A 16,214-nucleotide genomic window follows, 5' to 3' on the forward strand; every position below is an offset into this window, starting at 1 on the left:
GCTTATGGTATGTGTTGATTGTCATTTGCTACATTGGGAAAAAAAAAATCTTAAGACTTGGTGGCTTAAAATAATAAAACTATTATCTGTCATGATTCTGTGGGTGTCGGAGGGGTTCCTTTGGTTTGTGTGGCATTGGCTGGGATGGCTGGAAGGTTCAAGTTGGTGCCAGGTGCTCTTCAGGGGTTCAGTTCTCCTCCACATGACCTCTCTGTGTGGCCCTGTGGGCTTCTCAGGGCAGGCCACCGGCTTTCAAGAGGCAGCAACCAACAGGACGAATGTTCCAGGAGGAAGAAAGCAGAAGCTGCCAGGTCTCAAGACCACCTGGGCTCATGAGTTCCAACACAGCTGGTCAAAGCAGTCACAGAGCCAGCCTGAGTGCCAGGGCAGGGGACATATGCTCTGTCCCTTGCTGCATGCAAAAAAAGAGGAACAGACGGTGACCATTTCAGAGATTACCTACCGCCTGATACAAATATCTCTTCTTTTATTTCACCAAGTAATAGTTTAAGACTCAGACACAGGGTGTCCTGTTCGAGGCCTCCCTCTCGAATTGTGTAAGAACTCCAAGGGCTTCAAAAGCCTTAGTCCTTCTTCCAAACAGAGGCCAGGCGAGAACTGAAGGGGCCACGCTGGCCACCACCACTCTGTTCTAGAGACCCCACACAGGGCACTGTCGAAGCCCAGACTGGCTCAGCCCCAGGACACATGCTTGCTTGTGAAGCAACGCCTTCGCTGCTCTGGTGCCCCCCAGGCTGCTGTAGAGGTGTCACAAACTGGCCTCCCAGACTGTATCTCCTGCAGCTCACACACGCACAGGTGTGACATGACACGGAGCCATAGCTGGCCCAGAGGCCTGCCAGTCTGAGCTGCGAGCTATTCCACAACCACCAGCCCTACACACACACCAAAGCCTGAGGCTCCTGCGTTAAGCTCACCGCCTTCCCCTGCTGAGTTTGCCTTTGTTCTGGGGGCCCTTGTTTTTTCCTGTCACCCCAGGCCACTCAGCCAGATTTTCTCAACTTTGAATATCTTCAGTCCCTCCCCTCCCAAGGGCTTTTGGCCCCCCATGTGACATGGTTTTCTCCTCCCTAAAGCTCCATGGACCAAGTCCCAGGAGGGGTCGCTTTCATCAGGCCACAGAGCGAGCCAGGCACATGCATCATGTCACCCTCTCCAGAGGCACTGTGACTCCCCTTGCTGTCATAAATTTGCACATCACAGAGACACTCAAAAAACAAATTCTTTCCAGGTGATCTTCATTCTGGAAACCTCTGGTAAAAATGAATATATAAAGGAAGCTCTGTTAAAACGATAGCAAAAGCAAAATTACATTGTTAATCGGTAATTATAACATTTGCAGAATGCATTTAATGCAGCCTTCCACAGAGAATGACTAAAACAAAAACAAAAACAAAAACAACAACAAAAAAACCCCAGTATTGGTTCTGTCGCTCCCATCCACAGTTTAGTTTATTCTCACCCTGAGTTTCAGTTCCACCCATAAACAGAATCCAACCCTAAGCCTTGCCTTTAAGTTTTAAATTTGATGTAATTTCAAATTTACACAAAAATTTCAAGAAGCGTTCAAAGAACTCGCGTTTAAAGAACACTATCCAGATTCACCAATTGTTAATATTTAACATTCATCCCATAGTCCATTTCACACTTTGCCAATTGTCTTGAAACAGTCCCCACCATCCAGATCCGCCTCTGGGATGCTGCTTTGCCTCAAGTTGCCCTGTCTCTGGGGGGTTTTTTGGTATTTTTTTTTTATTGTTAGCTTCAGGTGTACAGAACAATGCAATAGTTATCCTTTTCACCCTCACAGAGTAACAACCCCCCTCCCCCCATTTATTGCCCTCCCACCCCCATATCATGCTTATCTATTACAATTCCATTGATTCCATTCCCCCTCTCTAGTCCATGTCCCAAGACTAAATGTATATATAATTATAGTTGACATACAATCAACCCTGTCTCTCTTTTCAGCCAATTTTAACCCGGAAGCCCCTTGGCCTTTCTTAGGCCACGCGTTCTCTGTAGGCAGGTGCACTTCTGTGTGAGGGCTGGGGCAGCTGAGAGCCCTTCACCTTCCTGCCACAGCTGCTGCCTGCCCTCTGCTCTTGGTCCCCTCATCCTGGAGCGTGGCCATTCCTTCTGTAGATCACGAAGCCTCCACCCCTCCCCCACCGTGCAGCCTCCCCTTGGGGCTGAAAGAAGAGACAGAGAACATGAAGTACTCCATCTATATTGTTTTCTTGTGACTTCTTTCCAGCCAGGAAAATGTGATTCCGGAAACCCATGCTTGTTCCCTTTCCAGTTTAACCACATGTTGTAAAAACAACATGCTGGTCATCATAAAGGGAACTTCCCGACGAGGAGAGAGCACATAATCCTTCTCTGTGAACCTATTTATTTTTACACGTGCTGGTCTAGCAATGCATTTTACAGAACTGAAGCCACTGTGCTCTTCTTTTGTTCATCTGCTTTTGCACATTTTCTAAAATGCAAATTGTTCCCTGTCACTGCCCTCCACATAGGACCCTCAGGCTAAGGTGCAGGCATGACTTAGCATGGCTTGAGGGACCCCTGCCTGCCCTCGTCCCCCAACACGTGGTTCCTGCGCTCCCCAGGTCAGGCCACCAGGCTCTTTCCTAGCTGTGTCCTTTCCCTCCTACTGTCGCCACCGATCCATAGTAAACATCCCTCAAGGTGGCATAGGCATCACCTCCTGATCTCACCACGCCAGTCACTCCCTCAGACCAGGCCAGTCATTTGCTGCTGGTACCAAACAGCGTTCTCACTCTGTTCTATACATGTGCTTATGTGCTTGCCTGCCCCCGCCCCCCACCAGACTGTTATACCCTCTGGGTTTCAATGTCCCCAGCACCAGGCACAGCACATAGAGGTACCCCCAAAATAAGGCAGATGTGAGGTTCAGTATCAGTACCCTTCTTTCACCCTGATTTCATTTCTAAGCCACACTTATCAATACTTGCGTCTTTTGGGAATCATGACATCTGCCAGTGCCACCCTCTGTCCCTCAGTGTTCCCACCACTCTTCACCCCGTGATTTGACAGCTCCTTCCCGGATTCTAAGTCTGGTTTAATCTGACAAAGATACTTTGCTTGGCCAAACTTCAGTCAGGCTCCGGAACATTCTCCTGAACCATGGGTGCCCTTTGTAAAATCCAGTTTTAGCAAGAACCCTGTTAAGTGATTTTAGCAAACCTTCCACCCTTGTTATCCGATCACCCTCAACACCTGACTGGGTCCCCCACGCCCACGTGGTGTCTGATCACCCTGGCCTGCCTCAGCAAGAATCCCGCTACAGGTGCCTTAGCCAGAACCTTCCTTACCCCTGACGTTTCCGCTTAGTCATTTTTCATTCATTGACCCCCAGTTCCTTGGTTATACATTCCCACTGGCCCGGGCTGTACTCGGAGTTGAGCCCAATCTCTCCGCCCACTGCAAGATATCGTTGCAGTGGTCCCCACACCAATTTCGATAGCCTCCCCTTGAATAAAGGCTGCCCTATGGTGCTTTCACAAGTCACTGAATTTTTTTTTCCTCTCTAATAAATCCCATCTCTCCTGGTGACTAGGTATATAAAAAGTAGACTTCACCTTTCCACCCATGAGTTTCTTGACCTCATATCCTTTGTGGTCCCCACCACCCGTCAGCCACCCACACTATAAACCTTGTCACCTCCAGGATCTGCCTTACCAAGAAATCTAACTTAATATCTCCCTCACCACAACTTCCTATTGTTCCTGTTACCTCTTACCCTCATTACCATCACTCCCACCTGTTCTCTGGAAGCTTGAACTTACCATTAAAAAAAAAAAAAAAGATCAGCCCCGTGTTGTCTTGACTTAATTCTCTATCCAGGCAGGATACATGGTCCTCAGTTCATCTCTTGCCATGTATCTACCCGCTGTCCTTCCTAGATTCCTGCCTTGAAGAACCCCAGCCTGGGCTCTCTCTAGCAATTCCACTTCTGTTTTTATGCCCAGCTTTCTGGAGCTATTCACTCAGGTGTGAGGACACCACAAAGTCATGGTCTCCAATTTCAGCTGGGCCCTCAAGCACCCAAGAGAGCTGGATCTATCATTAGAAACCATGTGGTCAAGCCCTGGCTCTGCCACTTCAGGCCATGAAATGATTGTGACTTCATCTCTGGAAGGCTTGGTTTCCTCACCACTAAGTGGGATCCCCAAAGCCTGTGCCTCTCTCCAGTTTTGGAGCCTGGCACATAGCACACTTCATTAGCAATTGCAATCACTGTTGTTGGCCTCCCTTCTACAGGTGAGCCAGCGGAGGTTTCTCTGAAACGCCTCACAGCTGTTCCGCCTCACCTCTTCCACAATCACTTACCACTCCCCTCCTCCTTCGTGGAGAAGACAAACGCCACCCCTAGAGCAGGCCTCCACATTCTGTCTCCTTCGCATCTGTCTACACCCCCTACCCCTTCTTCTCTCCATTTGTAGGATTTCCCCTCCCCTTGCCCAAGGCTAATCCCTCCCCTTGGCCTTCAGGTCCCAGCCTGCCCATGTTCCCTGGGGTTGGCTTCCATCATCAGATCCCTCACTGCCTTGTGCCTTCGACTCCCAACAAGAAAGCAGACACCTTAAAAGGCTTCCAGATGAAGTCAGTCTCCTTTTTCCCATTCCCTTCTCTAAGTACAACTGAAAAAACCAGGATAGTATACGATAGGACAAACATAAGAAGACTCTGGAAGGTGCAGAGAAGAAGGCAGACTGACTAGGGATCCCAGGATTAGAGGAACGACATAGCGGTGAGTTTGCTGGGTTTTCTTTTTGCCTCATGTCTTTTTGCCTCACAATTGTAGCTGAACACGCCAGCAACCAGGAAACACCAACAGGCAAGGAGGAACAAAGCCCTGGCCGACTCCACGCCTCCTAACTCCCCTACTGCGGTGGTGTTAGTGGAAGCCAAGCAGGGACTTTCATCCCCACTGGGCTATAACGAGACACACACACACCCTTAGGTGTCAGTAGGGACCCTGTGGGGAGTCTGGACTTCAGCCCCATCTGATAGGAACCAGCCGCCCCTCCCCTTCCACCATCCCAAAAAGGAGGCCTCCTGGGGAGACAGGACTTTCACCCAGGGGTAAGGAGGCTGCCACCCCATCCTCTGTCTTGTCCGTGGAAGCCACATGGGGAACACGAATGAGGCACTCCTACCTGACTTGGCTGGGCTGTCAGTGGAGGCCTCCAGGGAGCTGGAATGCCCACCTCTGCCCAGCAGTGAGGAGTCTGCCCCTCTGGCAACAGAGGCCTAGTGGGGACCCTGGACTTCTACACCCACCTGGTAGAAACCAGGTGGTGTCCTCCCTCCCGCTGCCAAAACCAGCTCAAACAGGCTTAAATAAGCTCTAACGTCTCACGGTGACCCAAAATGCCAGGTTTTTAAAATGCTGATAAACTATACATAGAATGTACCATGTAACCATTTTTAAGCATACAGTTCAGTGGCATTACGTAGATTCACACTGTTGCACAAGCATCACCACCATCCATCTGCAGAACTTTTTCATCTTCCCCACTGAAACACTACACTCTAATGGATACTAATGGATAAAACATTTAAAAGTCCCCATTGCCAGCCCCTGGTAATCACTATTCTACTTTCTATCTCTATGAATTTGACTATTCTAGGTACCCCACATAAGTGGAATCATACAGTGTTATCCTTTGTCTGGCTTGTTTTCCTCAACATAATGTCTTCAAGGCTCATGCATGTTGTAGCATGTGTCAGAATTTCCTTCTTTAGTATTAAATAACATTTATGATATGTGTATACCACATTTTGTTTATCCATGCATCCATTGATGGACACTTGGGTTGTTTCTACCTTTTGGCCATTGTGAATATATTGCTATGAACATTGCTATACAAATATCTGTTTGAGTTCCTGCTTTCAAATCTTTTGGATATATACCCAGAAATGGAATTGCTGAGTCATATGAAAATTCTTTTCTTTTTATTTTGAGAAACTGCCATACTGTTTTTCATAGCAGCTGCACCAATTTACATTCCCACCAGCAATGCACAAGGGTTCCAATTCCTCCACATCCTCTAAAACACTTGTTATTTTCTGGTTTGGGGATAATAGCTATACTAACAGGTGTGTGGTTGCATTCAGTGTGGGTTTAATTTACATTTCCCTAATAATTAATGAAGTTGGGCATCTTTTCATGTGCATATTGGCCATTTGTATATGTTCTTTGGAGGAATGTCTATGCAAGTCCTTTGTCCATTTTTAATCAGTCTGTTGTTGTTGTTGTTGTTGTTGAATTTTAGGATATTAATCCCTTATCAGATATGTGATTTGCAAACACTTTTCCCCATTCTGTTTGTTGCCTTTTTACTCTGTTGATAATGCTCTTTAATGAATAAAAGCTTTTCATTTTTATGAAATCAAATTTGTCATACTCAAGAAATCACTGCCAAATCCAATGTTATGGAACTTGTTCCTTATGTTTTCTTCTAAGAGCTTTATAATCTTAGCTCCTACGTATAGGTATTTGATTCATTTTGAGTTCATTTTATATATGGTATAAGGTAAGTGTTCAATTCCATTCTTTTGTATGTGGATATCCAGTTTTCCAAACACAGTTTGTGGAAAAGACTGTTGTATCCTCCATTGAATATTGTATTCGTTTGCTGGGGCTGCCATAACAAAATACCACAGATAGGGTGGCTTACACAGAAATTGATTTTCTCACAGCTCTGGAGGCTGGAAGTTTAAGAACTAAGCTTTCTCTGAGGTCTCTCTTCTTGTGGATGGCCACCCTTTTGCTATCTCTTCACATGTTGTGTCATCCATCCCTCCGCGCTTATGCTCCCTACCCCTCACTCCCCACATCTTCCTCTTATAAGGACACCAATCATTAGGTTAAGGCCCAACTCTAAAGGCCTCATTTTAAGTTAACCATCTCTTTAGAGACCTATTCTCCAAATATGGTTATATCCTGAGGTACTGGGTGTTGGAACTTCAACAAAGGAATGTGGAAGGGACACAGTTCAATCCATGACCCCAAATGGCCTTGGCACTGTCGTTGAAAATCATTTCTAAGAGTTTAATTCTAGGTTCTCTGTTCTATTCAATTCATGTATGTCTCTCTTTATGACATTGCTATACTGTTTAGATTATTCTAGGTTTGTAGTAAGTTTTGAAATCAGAAACTGTGAGACTTGCAACTTTGTTTTGTTTGTTGTTTGTTGTTTGTTTGTTTGTTGGCTATTCAGGGCCCCTTGAGGTTCCATATGAATTTTAGGGTGGACTTTTCTATTTTTGCAGAAAATGTTATTGGGATTTTGATGAGGATTACACTGAATCTGTAGATCACTTTGGATAGTTTTGACATTTTTAACAATATTAATTCTTCCAATCCATGAACATGGGGTATCTTTCCCTTTATTTGACTTCTTTAATTTATTCCAGCAACATTTGTAGTTTTCAGTGTACAAGTCTTTCGCCTCCTTGGTGAAGTTTATTCCTAAGTATTTTATTCTTTTTTATGTTATCATAATGTAATTGTATTCTTCATTTCCTTTTCAGGTTATTCATTGTTAAATACATAGAAGTGCACCTCATTTTTCAGTGTTGCTTTTGTAGCCTGCAACTTTGCTGAATTCATTTATTCTAATAGGATTTTGGGGGGAGAGGAGGATCTTTAGAGTTTTCTATATTTAAGATCATGTCATCGGTGAACAGAGATAATTTAATTTCTTTCTTTCCAATTTGGATGGCCTTTCCTTTTCTTTTTCTTTAATTTTGCCTAGCTAGGACTTCTAACACTACATTAAATAAAAGTGGCAAAAGTGGGAATCCTTGACTTGTTCCTGATATTAGAGGAAAAGCTTTAAATTTGTCACCATCAAGTATGATGTGAGCTGTGGGTTTTCAGTGTATTGCCTTTAATATATTGAGGTACTTTCATTCTATTGCTAGTCTGTTGAGTGTTTCTATCATGAAAGGGTGCTGAATTTTGTCAAATGTTTTTCTGCATTGAGATGATCATATGAGTTTTTTCCTTCATTCTGCTAATGTGGTATATTATATTGATTGAGTTTTATATGTTGAACCATCATTGCATTCCAGGAATAAATCCTACTTAGTCATGGTATACAAGATATAATCCTATTAACATGCTGCTAAACTCAGCTTGCTAGTGTTTTGTTGAGAATTTTTACATCAATATTCCTAAGAGATATTGGCCTATAGTTTTCTTTTCTTGTCTCTTCATCTGGCTTTGGTGTTCCATAGATATGAGTTAGGAACTGTTCCTTCCTCTTCAATTTTTTTGGAAGAGTTTAAGAAGGATTGGTGTTAATGCTTCTTTAGATGTTTGGTAGAACTCACAAGTTAAACTTTTTCTGTCCCAGAGCTTTTCTTTGTTGAGAGGTTTTTGTTTAGTGATTCAATCTCTTTACTAGTTACAGGTCTATAGATTTTTAAAATTTCTTAATGATTCGGTCTTGGTAGGTTGTGTGTTTTAGAAATGGAATCTTTCCATTTCTTCTAGGTTATCCAATTGTTTATAGTTTTTTGTTTATTGTTTATTGTTTATATCCAATTGGTATCAGTTGTTTATAGTACTCTCTTATAATCCTTTCATTTCTGTAAAATCAGTAATAATGTCCCTACTTTCATTTCTGATTTTAGTTATTTGAGTGTACTCTCTTTTTTTCAAGCCAATCTAGCTAAAGGTTTGTCGATTTTGTTGATCTTTTTGAAAACCTAACTTTTGTTTTTCTTGATTTTCTCTGTTGTTTTTCTGTTCTCTCTCTTAATTTTATTTATTTATCTCACTGTAATCTTTATTATTTCCTTCCCTCTGAAAGATTTGGGTTTAGTTTGCTCTCTCTCTCTCTCTCTCTCTCTCTCTCTCTCTCTCTCTCTCTCTCTCTCTCTCTCTTTTGTTGAGTTCCTTAAGGTATAAAGTTAGGTTGTTGATTTGAGATCTTCCATCTCTTTTAATGGGAGCATTTACAGTCAGATTTTAATCAGAAATCACTCATCCTACTGAGGAACAGGAAGATCTCAAAATGAATTTTAAAAAATAGAATTCATAAATGCCACACTAGGAGATATAAGAATTATCTGATAATGAGTTTAAGAGCTATCATAAGAATGCTTTGACAAGCAATTACAAGCACCTTAAAAAAGAAGAAAAATAGAAAGTCTCAGCAAATAAATTTTAAAACTGAAAAGTACAATAACCAATTGAAAAAATAACTCAGAAGATAAGCTAAACAGCAGACTGGAGTATGTCAAATAAAAATTGTACCAAAACAGAAAGAGGATTATATTCAAGACTATTCTAGTACAGGTTAAGACTATTGCAATAGAGAGATTGATTGAAACAAAAGGCAGGAAAGTTTTAAGGTGCTGGTGTAAGCTAGTGAAAAAGTACTGGAGGATGTAAGCGGGGAGTTCGATCAATGTCATTTAGGCCATCTATGTTTGCTAATTTTTGCTTATAGTTAGGTTCCTACCCTCCCACAGAGACTGAAAAATAAGGGACTGTCTTTCTTGATGATTACATTTCAAAGGGATGACTCCCAAGTCCTTTGAAAAGACATTCCTTGGTTGTAAAACTTGCAAGAGGTTGGAAGATTTATCTGCATTTCAGAGGGCAGATATAGAATATTTTAAAATCTGTATATAAGTGGATCCACGCAGTTCAAACCCACGTTGTTCAGGAGTCAACTGTATTTTCCATCGCAGTTGGGAATCCTTGTATGTGGAGGGCCAACTTAAGTTATACTAGGATTTTTGACTGCACAAAGCATTGGGACCCCTAACCTCCATGTTGTTCAAGGGTAGATTGTACAAGTTTTATAAAGTAAATAAGAAAAAGGTGACCAGGGGCTGGTGTCAGGAAGAAACCTGCCTGAAGTTTAATCAAGCTGAAGCCATTTTGGTCAGTTCCCTCTTTTGATCAAGGGAAAACAGGTTTTCTATTGAATAATTTAGGGAAGCTTGTCTATGTAATTTGTTTCATCAGATTCTACTGTTGAAGTGTTGATCGAATCGCCTGTGAAGACTTGACAGTATACTGCTGAATGGTACAAGAAATCAGGCATTAATGAGGGGGTGTTTCTATGAAAAGAAAAAAGAATACTACTTAGCAATTAATAGGAATGAGCTATTGATATACCCAACAGCTTGGATGGATCTCAGGGCATTATGCTGAGTGAAAAAAACCTGAAAACGTTATATAGTCTATGATTCCATTTGTTTCACATTCTCAAAATGAAAAGAAATAAGAGAGATGGAAAACAAATTAGTGGTGGGACCAGATCAGGTAGGGTCTTGTAAACAATATACTAGAGCTTTCCATGATGCGGCCTGTTCTGCCTTCTCTGGCCTTCAAACCATTCCCCCAGGCCCCTTCCACCATGCTGCCCTTTTACCCTGGCTGCCCTGTCATGACTTAGGACACCTGTTTCTCTCTCTACCTGGCCAAGCTCTCCTTACTCCTCAGAGATCGGCCTGGACCTCAGCTCTTCTGGGAAGCTGTCCCTGACACCCCACGCTACATGGGCCACTCTTCCCTGTGCTTTTACAGAGCCCTGCAGCTGGGTCCTGGAAGAGTCTTACTTTTATAAGTTGGAATTTTCTTTACAGGCTGGTCATTTTGTGTTCCCAGCCTCTGGTGCAGTGAGTGGCTAATAACAGACACTGATACATTTGAATGAATGACCATCTGGCCTTCTGGCCTCTCGTGGGCAGAGATGCAGATGCCCAGGCATGGTCCTCTTCTGTTCTGAGCATCAGCTCCGTCAGTATCTTTCCTGTGTCCCAACCACCCATGCCTGGCTCTTGATTCAGGCTGTGTATAGCAGCGTACCACCCAGGGCAGGAACGGCCTCTGTGAACTGAGGCATTTTTTTTTATGTCGCATACATTTAAAAGGAAGAAATGAAGCTACTATGTTAATAAATTATTACAGACTTTTCTACTTGATGCACTTCTTCCACATTTTGTGTTCTCATCAGTGTGTGACCTTGCTCTGACTAAATGAATCAGCTGAGATTGGATTACTCATGTATTTCAGCAAAATTCTTAGGATGGAGCAGATGGATGGATGGACCTGCTTGTTCATTGTTGGTGGAGGGTGGTGGACACCGTGGCTCCTCTCCAGGGGGTATCTTTTTCTAACTGTATTTTAGATCTTAAGTGTTCACGCTTTTGACCCAGGAACTTCATTTCCAGATATGATCCTAAAGAACTAATCAGAGATATTTGTCTAATAATACTTCATGTATTCATGTTGAAAAGTGAGAGACAGCTGAAGTGCCTAAAAGTAAGTGCTTGGTTCAATAAATGATGGTATACCATATGACAAACTATATGTGACCATTACAAATTATTTTAGAGAATTGAAATGATATAGGAAAATACAATGCAATACTAAGTGAGAAAAATGCAAAACAGTTTGATCTCAGTTTCAGCCCCACACCCAAAAAGACCAGACAGAAATACCTCAAAATGTTATAGGTGGTTATTGATGAGTTGTGATATTATTGGTGAAGTTTCATTTTTATTTTTGTTGTATTGCTCTGAGTTTTTGTTGGCCTACTCAGAGGCCCGGCATAAACAATTTGGGGTCAGACCCTGTAATGAGTTATCTTAGTGGCCCATAGCCCTTTACAGTGTGAAGAGAGCGCTTTCTCAAGGACATTGTCACAAATGCCTCCTTGTGGGCAGCAACAAGCCTGCTGGGTGCATCAAAATGATTAGAAGACAAACTTTCAGCTGAGAAAAGTAGCCCTGGTTTCTATCTGGCTGATACCCACAGAAAAAAAAGAAAGGGAATAACAGAGAGAAAGAGAGAGAGAGAGAATGAGAGGAAGGGCCCAGAATCTTCCAGATGCCTGTTTCATCGGCCCTCCCTTCCTATTTACCCACGGCACCGGCCAGCATTCTGGGAAGACACAGGTTTAGGCTCAGAGACCTGTGAAGAACGTATAGGATAGTGAGTCACCTCTGACTTTGAAGAGCCAGCAGAGGTGACTGACAGCTGACTGCTGATCTGACCTGTTTATCCGGTGGGTCAGTCATGCACAGCAGCTTCCTGCCAAAGTGGGGAGAACACAAGTCACACCCCCTTGTTACCTGCTGGCCCAGCTCTCTGAGGGCAGTGGGCAGGATGGCACCTCGTTTGTATATGTCAGTGCCCTGTTTATAGAAATCGTATAGCATTGTTTGGTAATAAATATGGCAGCATCATGGCCCTAGGACAGCTGGCCCGGAGGGATAGGCCTGGAGGCACAGTGTGGAAGGCCTGGAAAACCAAAGCAGCCTGGGTACTAAACCAAACATAGATAACTGTTGCCAGCCTCCGGAGGAGGGACTGTCAAGGCAGGGGCCCCATGGTCCTGTTAACACGGGGCCAGGAAGCTGGGACCCAGGGCTGGCCCAGCGAGAGCAGACAGAGAAAGGAAACTGGGGGAGAGTAGTTACGGTGTTCAGAAGCACGATGCATGGTGTGCTGGCTAACTGCCCACAAGGTGGTATTATTAGTACCCAGTCATGGACAGCCTTTGTGCCCAGCGACAAAGCTGGTGCTCACGGGTGTTGGGCAAAGTTAAACATTCTGCCAACTGAGACAGCCTTCTCCACAATAGGTAGAAAAGAAAGAAAATAGTTTTATGATGAGGAAGCATTAAAGCAAATTACAACATGCATCACAGCCTGCTGATGAGATGACAAAAGTAGAAAGAAAACTTGTCATTTTTATACCGCCAAGTGGTTACCATCCATTATGAACACGAGCCGAGACTCAGGGTAGCTTGTCTTCCCACAGGAGGCCCTGGCAGCACCATTTGCTATGCGTTCCCCCGTGGTTCGCCCAAGTTCACCTGCCAACTGGGGCAGCCAGCTGTGCTAGCAAATCGCCTCCCTTGGAATGGCCTGTGCCTCTAATGACAAGAGAATTCCAGCTTGGAGAACAATGCCCAGGCTAAACCCCCATGGTGACAGGCAGATGGGGTGCTGTCTTGCTTGATGTTTATTTACATTTCAAAGAGATAGACAAAATCTTAAACCCCTCAAAACACCCCTGGGTTTTAAAGTTGGCAAATGGTGTACTTAGCCTTGGCAAATATTTATCTACATATCGAAGGGACAGAGGGAAGATTCACAAACACTGGATTTCCCACAGAAAAGCTCTGCAAAGAGGAGGAGGAGGGTCTGTTTCCCTTTAGCTACCAGGACAGTTCAGTGTTTTAATTTACCCAACATGGATGATGGCCAGGCCCTAAGACATGGGTGAGGCATGGGCGTCCTTTCCCCAATTCTGCCGGAGATCCCACAGCCGCTGCCTTACAAGTTTCCAGAGTGAAATGACTAGGAAGCTCGTGATGACCAACGGCTGACACAAAGGGAGATGACCTGGGAGATGGCTGCTGATTTCCTGCTGGATGGGCAGATGCCTCTGGTTCTCTTAGGAGTGATGTTTTATCAAGGGACTTGCTGGATACAGTTTGGTGTCTTCTCTGTGAACAATGTCTAAAGTTCTCCATGGGGTCCAAAGAGGCTGAGATGCTCTTATGGGAACTCAGTGCACAGGAAGTCTTTGACCAGGTGTGAAACCAACTCTTGTCACAGGTCTAGCCTTGGAAGGGCGACTGCATGGGCCCCTGGAGGGCCTCTTTCTGTGGGCTCAGACTCCCCTTGGTCGGGCCCCTTTTTGACACTTAAGCCATCACACCTCTGTGTGGATTGCAGTCATTTCCAACAATAGGACATTGCAGGTGTTTCCCAAGTTCCTTCTGCAAACTACAGACATTGCCACAGTAACCCATCCCCCACCTCAAACCATAAGATGTCACAGAGGCAGCTGTGACCTGAGCAGGAGGAAACATTCTCGAACACAAGGGGAGCCCCTGAGATGATTGTGGAAATCACTCTATTGCACCCCGGAAGTCCCCTCCCCAAGAGAAACGAGGCCTACTTGGCAGCACAGAGACTCAAAGATTCCAAGAGGAGAACATGACTCTAAGACTACAAAAAGAGGATGTGTTCAGAAGCAACAGAAAACCGCCCTTATGTCCTCAGTTTTTTCCCTTATGAATTTTATACCGTTTCAAGGCCCAATTCAAGCACCCCTTTCACGAAGTCTTGCTGCTTTCCTCCTGTCCCCAACTACCTCTGCTCTTGCCACGACCCACCATTCTCCAGCCCGCAGCCTGGGTTTCCTTCTTCTATGGCACTCACATATCAAAACTGCATAACGGAATGATTGCGATACTTTAAAGTTTTTCTGACTTCAAAAGCAAGAAATGATCATTATAGAACATCCATAGAAACACAAAAAAGAAAATTAAAATTATAAATAATCTCCCTATCTTGATAGACATTTTCCAATTCTTTGTCCTGTGAATTTTATATATACTTTTTTTTTAAAGCAAGAACCAGACTAAATGTATTGCTTTGTAAGCTGCTTTGTCCCTTTAATCTTATTATGTACATTTTCCTGCATTCTTCTAGAACATCCTTTTGGTGCTTATGGACCCTGGTTTAGGTGAGGCAGTAGAGGACGGTGATTAAAAGTATGGGCTCTGAAATTGGACCGCCTGAGTTGAAATCCTGGCTTGGTGACGTTGAGCAAATAACTTAACTTCACTGGGCCTCAGTTTCCTTATCTGTAAAATGGGAATATTCCTCAGTGAGTTGTTGTGAATATAAATGCATTTAAAGCAATTAAAACAGTGTCTGGCACATGTAAGCACTATATAAGCATCCGCTATTGTTCTTGATTTGTTCACAGGCCCCTAGAGTTGAGCATTTAAGGGTCTAAGCATCACTGCAGTGACCATCTATGAGGGGTTTTTTTAGGATAACTGGAATTTCTGGGTTATAGTATTTGCACATTTTAAGGTTTTTGTATGTATGCCAAACGGCTTTCTATCGATATGAAACCAGTTTAAAAATCACATCTCTCTCTCTCTCTCTCTCTCTCTCTCTCTCTCTCTCTCTCTCTCTCTGTGTGTGTGTGTGTGTGTGTGTGTGTGTGTGTGTTTATGACAGTCCCTGTCGACACAGAATGATGGACCATCCTGTGGCAGATGAAGACTCTCTAGGCCAGCCTATCAGGTCATACCAGAGTCAAGAGAAAGCTAGTTAGTGTCCTGCTCATCCACCTATTACTACGCCAGATGATATTTAACTCTAGGTCAAAGCAAGACTCCATTCAGGCTAATACATTTGTGTAAAGAGCTATTAAAAACAAACAGAACCCAACAAAACAAAGCGAAAACAAGCAAGTTTTTCTCACTGAAAGTGGTACATCAATCGGAGTTGTCCTGTGCTTTTCCATATTCAGTATATGAAGTGGCAAGAAAAGAGGCAGAAGTTGAATGAACCCTAAGTTTTGGTCTTGTTCTTTTGTTTGTTTTTTATTAAAAAAAAAACAGGCAAAAATATTCCAGCAGCTCTCAAACCAACAAAGGAACAAATGTCATAATATACACTACTTTGCAAAGTGCTGTCAAAAGAAGAACTAGAAAATTCTTGACATTGTTGAGAGGCTCCGCCCAGAAGCAGTGTGCAGGGAATGGGGTGGCAGGAGGGAGAAGTGGACTGGAAGCTGAGTGGACAGGTTCTGAAAAGTATGACTTACACCCCCCAATTTTAAGGAAGTAGACGGGGAGGGGCAGTTTCTAAGTAGAAACCCTCCCTACCAACATATCAAGTATAAAAACAAACTCACGGCAAGTACAAAGATGAAAATAAGTATTGCTTAACAGTCTTTTCCCTCACTGATAACACTAATAATATGAATATATACGTTTTACATCATCAAAATCATGTGATACATACAATTTTATATCTTTTTTACTGAGTATTCCACCATAAACATTATCCCACATCATTAAAAATTGTCTACAAACATCACATTTAATAACTATATAGTATTTGTAGATGATAGCCTAATTTACTTATTTCCTTATTACTAGATATTTCCCCAATTTTTCAATGTTATAAATAATACATCAATAAACCACTGTGTCCTTTCTATGTTTCACAGAGATATACCTCTCTCTTAGCCTTTGCTTGTTAACACCCAGAAATACCTGGGGCAGAATTTGAAAAAGAGAAAACACTCATGTTGTTATGAAGCAGAGGTTAATAAGATGGTAAAATGCAAAATATATTGTATTATATATGTT

Source organism: Hipposideros armiger, unplaced genomic scaffold (genome assembly GCF_001890085.2).
Source record: "Hipposideros armiger isolate ML-2016 unplaced genomic scaffold, ASM189008v1 scaffold_18, whole genome shotgun sequence".
Taxonomy (NCBI): domain Eukaryota; kingdom Metazoa; phylum Chordata; class Mammalia; order Chiroptera; family Hipposideridae; genus Hipposideros; species Hipposideros armiger.